This window comes from Phocoena sinus, chromosome 5, assembly GCF_008692025.1.
Source record: "Phocoena sinus isolate mPhoSin1 chromosome 5, mPhoSin1.pri, whole genome shotgun sequence".
NCBI lineage: Eukaryota > Metazoa > Chordata > Mammalia > Artiodactyla > Phocoenidae > Phocoena > Phocoena sinus.
In genome coordinates, this window is record NC_045767.1 from 70,918,839 (window position 1) to 70,931,933 (window position 13,095).

The window sequence follows — 13,095 nt, forward strand, 5'->3', positions numbered from 1 at the left end:
TTAATAGATAATTGGGTTGCTTTAGATGAAACATCTTTCCCAAAAATATGAAAAGTAATTTTTTTATGTTTACTTCAATTTGCCATTTTATTGAAAAAATATTAAATTACATATACTTTGAGTATAATTACATGTTAGCTTTTAATCTCTTAAGCCATTGTTTTCATGAAAAATTCTTTACCAGAACACTCATATATGTACTATAATAATTAAATTTAGCTATTGTTGATATTTTGCCACACTGTTATATAAAAATCATAGATTAACACTACAGTTAATCTGTCATTACAGAATTATATTTTTCAAGATGGAAGGACAGAACATGTTTTCATTACTGGATTGTTAACTTAAACTTCTAAAAATTTGTGATATGTTGGTCTGCATTGACTTATGCACTGGGACCTGAAATGTGAGGGGCCAGCCTCCTCCTTCTAGCCCCCTCCTGTTCTCTCACCTCTAACATCAACCCCTCACCAAGTCCTGCTAGACCAACACCTAACCGCTTCTTGAATCTTTCCCCTCCCTTTGTCCACATCCTCATGGATTTAACTTGGATAATAACAACAGTCCTCTAACTGGTCTCATCTCCTCTATCCTCACTCTTATCAAATCTATTTTTCACAATACCAAAAGTAGCTTTTCTACATATCAAATAAGCAATATCACTACTTTGCTTTAAATACTTAAACACCTCGAGGGCATTATGCTAAGTGAGATATGTCAGGTAAAGAAAGACAAATATTGTATGATATCACCTATACATGGAATCTAAAAAAGCCAAACTTGTAAAAACAGAGAGCAGAATGGTGGCTACCAAGGTTGGGGGTTGTCGGAATTAGGGAGATGTTTTAGAGTGCATACTTGCAACTAGTAGATAAAGAAGCCCTAGAGATCTAATGTACAGCATAGTGATTATAGACAACAATACTGTATTAAAAACTTCGAAGTTGCTAACAGACTAGATCTTAATTGTTCCCACCACAAAAAAAGAATTCATAATTATGTTACCTGATAGAGCTATGGTGGTAATCATATTGCAATAAACAAATGTATCAAATCAACACATTATAAACTTACACAGTATGTCAATAATACCCCAATGAAAATAAATTAAAAAAAATATATATATAAAATGATGTTGGCAGACATTTAGGAAAAAACACCGTGATTATTAGGAATCAGCACAAATAGACATAAGAAAACAATATGTAAAACTAAGCCCATTCCCACCGCAGTAGTTGTGGTGGTTGTAATGGTGGTGGGTGATGGAAGTATCAGACTGAAAATACTTCAGTCACTCTGTGTTAGGTGAGACTTTCAGTAAAATCATAGTCTCAAAGATGAAATACATACATATATATATAATCAGCCCCCAACTAATTTTATTAGTAAAATCTGAACCTGTTATCACAATATTTAAGGACACTGCATAACTTCCATGTTTAATTTTCTGTCATTTTCTCACATACCTTATTCCTCTAATACTAGATGTTTTTTTCCCCATAGGCTCTATTTTTAGATCAGTTGAGTTTCACAGCAAAATTGAGCAGAAAGTACAGTTCCCATATACCCCCTGACCTCACACATGCACAGCATAGCCTCCCTAGCTATCAACAACCCTCACCAGAGAGGTACGTTTGTTACAATCAATCAACCTACACTGATATATTATTATCAACCAAAGCCCACAGTTTACCTGAGAGTTCATTCTTGGTGTCATACATTCTATGGGTTTTACCAATGTACAGTGAGTGGGTTTTACCAATGTATCTACCATTATAGTATCATACAGAGTAACTTCATTACCTAAAAATCCTCTGTGCTCTGCCTATTCTTTAATCTCTCTTCCCTAATCCCTGGCTATCACTGATCTTTTTACTGTCTCCATTGGTTTGTCTTTACAGAATGTCATACAGTTGAAATCACACAGTATGTAGCCTTTTCTGATTGGCTTCTTTCACTTAGTAATATGTATTTAAGGTTCCTTCGTGTCTTTTCATGGCTTGATTGCTTATTTCTTTTTAGTGCTGAATAATATTCCATTTTACAGATTTACCATAGTTTATTTATCCATTCACCTACTGAAGTTCATTTTAGCTGTTCCCAGGTTGTGAGAATTATGAATAAAGCTGCTATAAATATGTTTGCAAGTTTTTTGTGGGCATGTTTTCAACTCAGATGGGTATACATCAAGGGAGTGTGACTGCTGGATCATATGGTAGTAAGTTTAGTGTGAGGTTCCCCCCTAAGCCTGGGTCCCCTTGACATTTTAAACCTCAGGACTGCCCACACTGAAACTCTAGCAATTTGTCAAGTACAGTTTAGATTTCTGTTCCAGTAAATTGTGATTTTCTCTGTCCTCCTGTCTCTCTAATTTGGGGGGCAGAAATTTGCCCTGTGACCTCAATTCTCCGATGGATGTAGAAGAGTTGTGGATATTCAGTCTGTTAAGCGTTTTACTTGTTTTTAGGACAGTGACAACTTCCAAGCTCCTTAGATGCCAGACCAAAATCCCCCAAATGTTGATTTTCTTAATGTGTCCTGCTATCTCTTTTACCTCCGTGCCTTTATACAAGTTTCTCTGTCGATCTGGGCTCCTGTGCACTTGTTGCCACCATCTACACTCATCTACACTGGGTGACAACAGTCTGTTTTTGTTCATTTCACTTGAAGATGGAAGCTGCATACCCAGTGTCTACACAAGGCACCAGGACACAGTTCTTTAACAAGAAACAGAAACCCAACCCAAATTAGCTTAAGCTAAAAAGGAAACCTATTGGCTCATTTAATATGAAAATATATGTGGTGGTTCTTGCTTTAGGCTTGGCTAGATCCAAATGTTCAGATGTTATCAAGATGGTACTGTCTTTTCATTCTCAAACGGACTATCCACATCTTAACAAAGATGGGTGCTCTGGGTTTTGCTGTTTCCTTATACCAAAAATTCCTGCCACAAAAATATAATGATCCCTTTACTACCAACATCTATAGTAATCCCTTGAAAAGTTTTGGAGAGGTTATTGTTCCCAACAGTAAGGGCTATTCTTACAGGTCAGCCTGGATTATGTTTTCTTGTATAGCCAGGAATCTCACATATAGAGGACAGGAACTCACCCAAAGGAAGGAATACAGACAAAATGTAAAGGTCACAGATAAATTCCAAGATGTAAAGGTCACAGATAAATTCCATGGTAACCTAGAGAGTCTCAAAAAATGTTCATATAATGACTTTTGGCAATCAAAATAGACAACTGAAATGACCCCTAACTTCATTTTTTTCGTATTTATTTTTTGCACATAGATTTCAAATTCACTGAAAATTTATTTTCTCAAATCTGGTTTGAAGTGCCTACAATAGCTTCTAACAAATATATATCCATTAACAGTTGCATAAATGGAATGTAAATTAACAACAGCTGCACTTGAAACAATTTTGTTTCTTTTTTTCCAAAATTATCTTTAATATGATTCTGATATTGTTTTTACAATTAAGAGGTTTTGAAGAAAAGATTCCTTGCCAAAAAGAGAATAACTTTTAAACATTTTGAAGGTTGTTTTATTGCTATAGAAACAATCACACCACCTGCTATTTAAAGAAATACTAACTTTTGCAACTGTATCTGCCTTGAATATGAATTAATACCCTTTCCATTATGTATGATATCTTGATAAGAACTGCTTGTATTTACCCAACTCTGTTCTGAAGAGTCCAGACCATTTTTGAACATTAGCTAATAAATACAACATCACCTTGAAGTGTTGTGGATATGATTATTTTCAGTAATACAGAAAAACTAAAATAAAAGAAGAATTCCTGATCTGCCTTATTTACTTATCAAATCATAGAAAAGACTGAAAGAAGGAGATGTCTGAAGTCCTCTGCTCATAATTCCCTGACTCATTCATTCACAAAATATGTACAGGGGGACAGCCTCTCAGCCAGCACTATCATAGATACTGCACTTTGCATACTTTGCAATTGTGTTCCAGTTATTTCTCCCATGCTAAGAATATTACTGTTATCGGTCTTGCTACATGTTTCTTTTCTTTATGCTCCTATTGTGTTTATGATTTAGTTTTTAAAGTTTGGCAACATGCAAAACTGTATGTAGATGATAACAGAAAACCCAAAAGTTGACTGGACATTTCAGGCAGGCTCTACACTACAAAATTTCCAAAACAAAACTAGTGGTGTATAGAGGTAGCTTTGATATGGAACACATCTTGATTTGTTACAAATTCTAAAATGCAACCGTTACATATCATGATCTCAAACAACAGCAAAGGATCCAAGGAGATAATTCGTGAAAGAAGAAATGGAAATAGTCAAATAAAATTTTAAAAATTCAACCTCGTTAATGAGTCAATAAAAGCCAAGTAAAATAAGATGCAGGTTTTATATGTGATATTGGACTTTAATAAGTTAATACCATATTATGTAGAGACATTGAGGAGATGGGCCCCTTATATACTGCTGATGGATACTTTTGTAAAGCAATTTGGCACACGAATTGTGAAATATGGTATTTTTATAGACTATGATTCAGAATTTTTACTTTTAAGATAAAATCCCAAGGAAATAATCAGGAATGGGTACAGATTATGTAAAGAATTCTCACTGCAGCATTATTTACAACAGTGATTAAAGAGAAGGCATTTTACACTGTAACCATGAGGGAATAGTAAATTATATTATGATACACTCATGTGTACAATGGAGAATTATATTTCCTATAAAATTTATTTAAGAGTAATTATTATTCACATGGAAAATTTTTACCATACCATGTTGTGATCAAAGTTGGACCAAATCTACACTAGAGGTATAGATACAGAAGTAAAAGGAGATACAGATTTGCAAAAAAAAAGTAGCAAAATGTCATTATTATTAATAATGAGGCAATCGTTGATGGTTACTTCCTTCTTTATATGTTCCTGAGTATTACAAGTTTTCTTCAATGATTATGTATTTGTTTTTAAAATAAAATGCAATAAAATTTATTTTAAAAAGTAAGTTGGTTTCTGGTTCAGGACAGCTGACTGAATATAAAAATTTTTTCTTCTCTTAACTCAAGATCCTCAAAAAGGGTCAATAGTAAAACGTATACACAACTATAATAAAGTGAGATAAGGGCTTTCAGCAGACAGAAGATTTATCAAATATGGACAAACAGAGGAGGACACACCCATCCTAAAATTTAAGAAGGGCCCAGAAATTGAGGAAGCTGGCCTTCTAGATACAACACCTCACTGTTAAGTTTTAGAAAAGGTGAAATATTCCCCATTTACCTTGACCCCTAAATAATGCAAACCTACCCAAAGTGTTGGGGTGGGGGGAAGAAGACTTCTTTCTATGAAACTGAAGTGGCTCTCCATGGGCAAGCTGGGATAAGTGGATATTTGCCTCAAAAGAAAAACTGTTCAAATTCTACTATTCAGAAAAATTCCAGTCCCCTGCTCAGTTATTCAAAACGAAGTCTGCCAGTTCACAGGTCCCATCCATACACCTGACATTGTCAGTCATTCTCATTATCAAAGAAAAATGCTAGAAATTGAAGAAAAACCTGTAGCAAGAGAAAGATCAGGGTAAACAAATTTGAAAAAGTTAGTCCAGTAGAAATATCAATTATCAGGGAACTGAAGAGAACTTTAAAAAAATAAAGAACTTTAACCCTAAACATGAAATTTTGAAAAGATTTTCTAATCCCAAAAATGAGAAAAGTGTGGTACAAAGAAAAAATTGCTAGATATTCATGTATCATACAAAGACATCCACAGACAATGTCTGAAATGGATTAATTAAGACATATCAATTTAAGTTTAATGATGTAGAGTTGTAAGAAGAAATAACGAACAGAAAAACAATTAGAAAACTGTAAAATGGTTCTAATGAAAGAGAGACTGAAGATAGAAGGAAATCATGTGGGAGACTGTTTATTTTGTTAAGCCCTTTACACTGCTAGAGTTTTAAAACCATGTACTTGTATTACTTCGTTACAAATAAAAACTAATGTTAAAAATAAAAGGGAAAAAATCTGTTTCAAAATGTTCCTTCTCAAAATAACAAGATTTCCAAACACAAGTCAGGTTTCTAAATTCACACTTGTTTTAACTCTCTGAGTAGTGAAAAGAGAAATGGAGAATCATCTCTGAAGTTTTAACAGGAATGATTTATTTTGTTGTTGTCACTGAAAGTCTGTAGTCAAATATGTACTTGATGTGAGTTAAATAGTGGGATGAAACTTTGGGATTTCAGTGGTTTAGATAAGCTATGTCTGTGAATGAAATTCTCCAAGCATCTTGCTAAATGTCTCCTATGCCATCATTAAAGAGGCAATGACAACAAAAATTAAACCTTGCTTTTAAAATGTTGACGTTTTTCAATTAATTCTCTTCTGTATTTTCTTCTCATGACCTATTTGCGTCAAAGCCATGTGTTCACACTGTAAGGCATTGGTGATCCTCTTGTCACAAGTTGGCTTCCGCAGCCTTTAGACTAATAATGCTCTTCAGCTCAATGCCGGGAATTTCCTGCTGAGATCAGGTCCTTTGACAGCCAGGATTCTTCAACCAATTCAGACTACAAAACAGCCTTGAAACAAGTTGGTCCAGCTCTGAACTGCCTAGAGAACAGGCACTACAATATCCCTTCCCCAGACTAAATTGGCAAAGAGCTTGGTAGATTCAAGGATATGAAAGGAAATCAGTTGACTAGAGCATTTTGGACAAAGGGGAGAATAATGTCTCAAAAACAAACCAACTAGTGCACAAGCCTGTGAATGTTTCTCTGATGTTGTGATCCCAAAAGACTATCCAAGTGAAAAAGCTCACTGGAAAAGGTCAAAGGAAATGACTGATTAAATGATTACATCAAAACTGAAAAAATTCACCTGTCAAAAATATCCTGAACAAATTTAAAGGGCAAAAACTAAAGTAAGAAAGCATTTGCAGCACATATGCCTGAAAATAACTGGTACTTTACGGTATCAAGAAGTCCTACAATTTAATAGGATGAGAATGTCAGTCAAAAAGCAGATGAAGGAATATAATGGACAATACATATACACACATACATACAGTTGCATAATACAATATTATCTTATTTTAAAATGTCCCATACTATCAACAATCAAATAAATGAAAATTAACACACAAATGACATGGCATTTCATTACCTCTCAGGTTTCAATCCTGCTTCTTAAAAATGAGATTACTAAGTGGGACTCAAGTGTACTGAACACCACATAATGCTGAAACTGCTATGTACAACTGGTGGAAGTTGGCAAAATTTTTCTAAAAAGCACTTCTGTCAATATCCATATCAATATATAACAAGTTTAAAAAGGGTTATACCTAGCAATTTCTCTTACAAGATGCTACTTAAAAATACCAGAAGTGGGCTTCCCTGGTGGCGCAGTGGTTGAGAGTCCGCCTGCCAATGCAGGGGACACGGGTTCGTACCCCGGTCCGGGAGGATCCCACATGCCGCGGAGCGGCTGGGCCCGTGGGCCGTGGCCGCTGGGCCCGCGCGTCCGGAGCCTGTGCTCCGCAGCGGGAGAGGCCACAACAGTGAGAGGCCCGCGTACCACAAAAAAAAATATATATATACCAGAAGTGAAGATTCAAGATTTGTGTATAGGCTGCTTCATACAGTATTATTTCTAATAGTAATAAATAAGGAATTTATAGGTCTAACAGAAGATAAATATTTAAATAGATCCTGGATAGGTGACTCTCAAATAACACAAGTTTCCAAGCATGATAAAAGGAATTTAGCTAATAAAACTTTTACTTCATAAGGTAGTTTACTTCATAAGGTAGTTAAGGGTGTCAAATAAATACACCCAAAGTCCTTAGAACAGTGCCTGGCACATAATAATAATAGGCAAGCATTATTATATCATAATTATTAAATATTAAAAGGACTTATTCACTGCCAAACTTGCAACTGAAATTTTTATCACCTTTACCACTAATTAAATAGAATGGCAGAGAGGCAAATAGTTGTAAGGGTAAAGGCTTTGAAATCAAACAAATCAAACAAATGGAAATAATCATAAAAAGATCACATATTTACTGGGGAAATTTAAAGAAATAATGCATTTAAAGTGCATTTAAACATCACTGTTCTCAAGATGAAAGGCACATTGTCATTATTATGCACTATAATGCACTATAATAAGTGCATAAACAGTAAGTATAAATAAGTATACTAAATGTATTTTTAATTTTGGAAAATGTCAAAAACAATATATAAATATACAAATAGAAGTAATAAGAAAATGAACTCCTATGCATACAATTCTAAGTTTTAATAGTTTTCAACAAATGGCCATTATCATTTCATTTATGCACCCACTCCCAACATACACACTGGATTATTTTGAAGCAAATTCTAGACAGCATTTTACTTTAAAATGTCTCAGGGTATATTTCTAAAATACGAGCATTCTTTTACTTTTAACATAACCAAAATATCATTACATCTAAAAAAAGTTCTTTAAAATAATCACACGTCCAGTTTAGTCAGTATTTAAATTCCCTATCGTCTCATATATTTTTTGTTTCTTTGAGTTAAGATCCAAGGAAAGTCCATATATTGCAATTATTTTGTCTGTTAAGTCTCACTTAATATATATGTTCCTTCCCACTCTCTTCTTTTTTTTCCTTGCCAGTTATTTGCAGAGGAAACTGGATATATTTGTCCAAAAGAGTTTCCCAGTCTTGATTTTGCATACCGCAGCCCCATGGTGTTGTCCAAAATGTTTCTCTGTCTCCTTATTTCTTGTAAATCGGTAGTTAGAATGATATTCAACTCTGGATTTTTTTGGCAACAGTAGTTCAGAGACAGTGTTTGTACTCTCACCAGTAGGCGTATATTGTCTTATTTTCTCTTTTTTTGTGATGTAAGTAGTCACTAATTACTATTGCTTAGATCCATTCTTTTAGTGGTAATATTCTAACTCTGTCTTTTTTCTTTACTTATTAGCTAGAAAAATATAAATGCTAAAATTTTTATTCCAATTTCTGAAATAACGGGATGGTTTCCTAATATTCTCTGAAGGGAACATTTAATTCCATTTTAGAGTTTTTCTGATTCTCACAGATGATTATGCTATCACAGACACCAACCAGCACAAGCCTGCTGGTTGCCCCTCATTGGAGGTCTGGATGCCAGCTCTGCCGGACTCCAAGATCAAAGATGCCAGTGCCAGCCAAGCAGTGTCCCTTTTCTTTGGAGGTCTAAGTAACAGTTCTATCCACCAACCTTTTTATGATTTGAAGTTCTCGTAAGTGCAGCTTTTTCCCCTTTATTTCCCTGGTCATGGGTATTGTTTTTCCCTCTAGTTACTACCTGTGTGACACATAAGTGTTCTCATGTTCATCTAGTTCTAAGATTTCATTTTTTAAATATTTAAATCTCAGAACAATTTGGAATGAAGCCTATGAAGAGTGCCGTAAATGGAATCAATGCCATCTATTTTCCTATGGTTAACCAGCTAGTCCAACACTACTTAAAAAGTCCAAGTTTTCTTGGATATTGTTTGTTCTTCCAAATAAATTGTATGATCCACAAGTCAAGCTCCAGACAAAAGCATGTAGTGTGCGCTAAAGGCAGTATTTAAATCAGTGGGGAACAAACTCTTGCTGGAGTGAAGAAGTGTTGCTGTTGTGACACTCAAAGGAAGTAAAGGCAAAGCATCATCTAGACCCTTCGGAAAGGCTGGCGTCCTTTCTTTCCTTTTCAAGTTCCAGTTTTGCTATAGTGCCCCCTGCAGGCATATAGACTTGGGGAAGCCAGGGAGCAAACAGGTGGTTAGCAGAGGCCCAGACTGCAAATCTGAGGGTGGATTTTGAAGCAGAGAAAAAAAAAGAGTTCAGTAACTGGCAATTTGCAGTATTTTGCTATTTCAAAAGTGTTTCCATGAATAGCATTCTGCATATACCTTTTCATGTATTTGCCAGTGCATTCTGAGATAGATTCCTAGAAATGAGATTGCTGGGTTAAAAGATAAATGCAAAATATAGCCAAATTCTCCTTCAGAGAAATTTACCATTTTCCATTCCCAGTAGCAATCTATGAAAGTGCCTGTTTTCCCTCAACCTCATCAACATTTAGTCAAACTTTGGGATTTTTGTCAATCTGATTGGTGAGAAACAGTATCGCAGTTTAGCTGTAATTAGCACATTTCTTACGGAAAGTTGTGAATATTTTCATGTATATAAGAGCTATTTGCATTTCTTTTTCTGTGAACTATCTGTCTGTTCCTATCTCTTTTGCCCATTGTTCAATTACCTCTCTACTTTCAGAAGGCTTTTATATATTAGGGATAGTAACTCTTTAAATTGACATAATTTTCAAACACTTTTTCTGATTCATCATGTGTTTTTTACTTTGCTTATTGGAATTTTTGCAATGTAGAAGTTATTTCTTTATATGGTTAAATGTATCAATATTTTTTTCTCCTTGCATATGGACTTTGATTCATAATTAGGAAAAATTTCACACTCTTGCTTTATAAATTCCCCCATGTTTTCTTCTTGTTTTATATTTTCTTCTTGTTTTATATTTTCATTTTTTGTATTTAGAGATCCAAACCAGTCAGAATTTATTCTGTCTTCACCGTCAGAAATGGATACAATTTTATCTATTTTCCTTGTGGTTGACTAGTTATCCCAACACTATTCATTAAAAATTCATCTTCTCCCCACTGTGTAAATGCTACTGAGGCAAGAGACAGATGGGCCCAGGGTGGGCGGCAGGAGTTCATTCCCTGTGGACAGAAACTCCCTGTCAGCAGGAGCCAGAGAGGAGGCTGGGCTCTGCCCAGATAAAGGATAAGAAACCACAGACTTCTCATTCTCAAAGTCAAGGAGACCTTCCTGACTATAAAGCTTCTTGGAGGTCAAAAGGGGAGTGATGTTAAGCTACCCATAGGCCTCTTCGATGGAATCCATCTTGGCTAAGAGATGCATGTGCACACATGGGAGGTTCCTGAGATACACCAAATATGGACTCAGAACCAGGCGAATCAAAATGATTCGCCAAAGGAGACCCGGAAGAAATGTCCTATAAAAGTGATTCAAACTACCACAAGGCTGCAACTCTCTCTCTCTGAGCCAGCCCATGTGTCTACCCACACGTACCATTTTTCCTCCTAATAAACACTTCACTTGTTTCACTACTTTCCGTCTCTACGTGAAAATTCATTTCCACACAGTGATGGGCCAAGGCCTTGTCACTGGCTACTGGTCCCTTGTGGTCTAGTGGCTAGGATTTAGCGCTCTCACTGCCCCAGCCTGACTTCAATCTCTGGCCGGGAACCGAAACCCTCCTTCAAGCCGTTGCAGGCCGAGGCCAGCCGAGATCACTACCTTTGTCATATGTTAAATACAATAAGGTCTATTTATGGATTCCCTATTCTCTTATATTGAGCTTCCATTTGTACACGATAGCACAGGGCTTTAGAAATACAGACTCTGAAAAATGTTTTAATAACTAAGAGAGTCAGTCACACACTTACAGGACTTCCGTGTGTCCTGATTATTTGCTCTGATAAATAAATTTTATAATTAACTTGCCAAGTCCCAAAGAAATATAGTTTATTAGTATTTCCTGGAAAAGCTTTAATGTTGTAATTATCTCAAGGAAGATTAAACTCTATATGACATTAAGTCTCCCTGTCCAAGAACATGGTATGTATTTTCATTAGTTTATATAGACACACACATATATGTTGGACATATGTCTATATCTAGGTGTTCTATGTGCTCATTTATTTTTCCTTTTGTAAATGGAATTGCCTCATCCACATTATCCTTTCGAACACTGATCTTATGATTTTATAATCTGATCCCACCCTGGAATTCTCTTATTGTTTGTAGTTACCCCATCAGTGTTTTTTGGTTTTCCACATACATAATTCTATCATCTGCAAATAGAAGTTAACTCTTTCTTTCCAATTCCTATGCCTCTAAATGCATTTTAATTTTATAAACTAATTCCTGCAATAAAAATGTTAAGTGACAATAGAAATACAGAACATATTTGCTTTGTGCTTGATATTAATCAAAAGTCTCAAATGTTTTTCCATTAGGTAAGATGCTGACTTTAGGGTCAAGGGTTGTAGGGGGTGTGTGTGTACGCGCTCACATGCATGAATCATATTTTTATTTTGTTTTTAAAGCATAATACATTTTAAATATTGTTATGCATCTATGAACATGAGCAGATGATTTATCTCCCTAGCTCTATTAATACAATGGGTTATATAAATGTTTATTGATATTTAACTATCATTGCACATTGCATTCCTGGAATAAATCCACGTGATCATCATGTATTATTCCCATACTAATATTGAGATTGGATTGTAATTTTATTTTAGGTAAAATCTTTGTAATGTTTGGAGTCTATAATACACTCATGTCATTCCTAAAGTGAATTTGGAATTTTCCTCTTTTTTTTCTGTTCTAGAATAGTTTAGATTGAAGATTTTCTTATTTTCAAAGTTTGGCAAAATTTTCAACTGGGCCTATTCAGGGGTTTTTTTTTTTTTTTTTTTTTTTTAATTGGAGTCATCGCTCTACTTCCTCTGTTTATTCTATGGTAATTGGTCTGTTTAGACTTTATATCCTTTAGGATTAAGGAATTTTGATAAATTATTCATTTTAATCTAGATTTTCAAACATATTTGCATAGGAATATGCAGAATAATCTGTTATATTTTTTCCTCAGTTTGAAGGAAACATTGCCATTTATATATATATAATTCATTCCAGGTGGACGAGGCTTTCTGTTTTATAATTTGGGGATTTTTTTTTTTTTTTTTTTGGTTTTAATTGTAATAAGGTCATAGTATTTATATTACTTCAATCACACACACACACAACACAAACATAATCTTACTGTTTCTATAACCATACTGTTTTGGGGGAAAAGAGTGAACTTATTTAGACTTGAGAGATATGTAAATCTCCTTCCTATTATTAATGCTTCTTTTTTGTCCTTGCATCTCCAGTGGCCTCTGTTGTCGCTATGGTGTTGCTTACGGCCCTGAACCGTGTGCCTACACTGAACTGCTAAATCAGAGA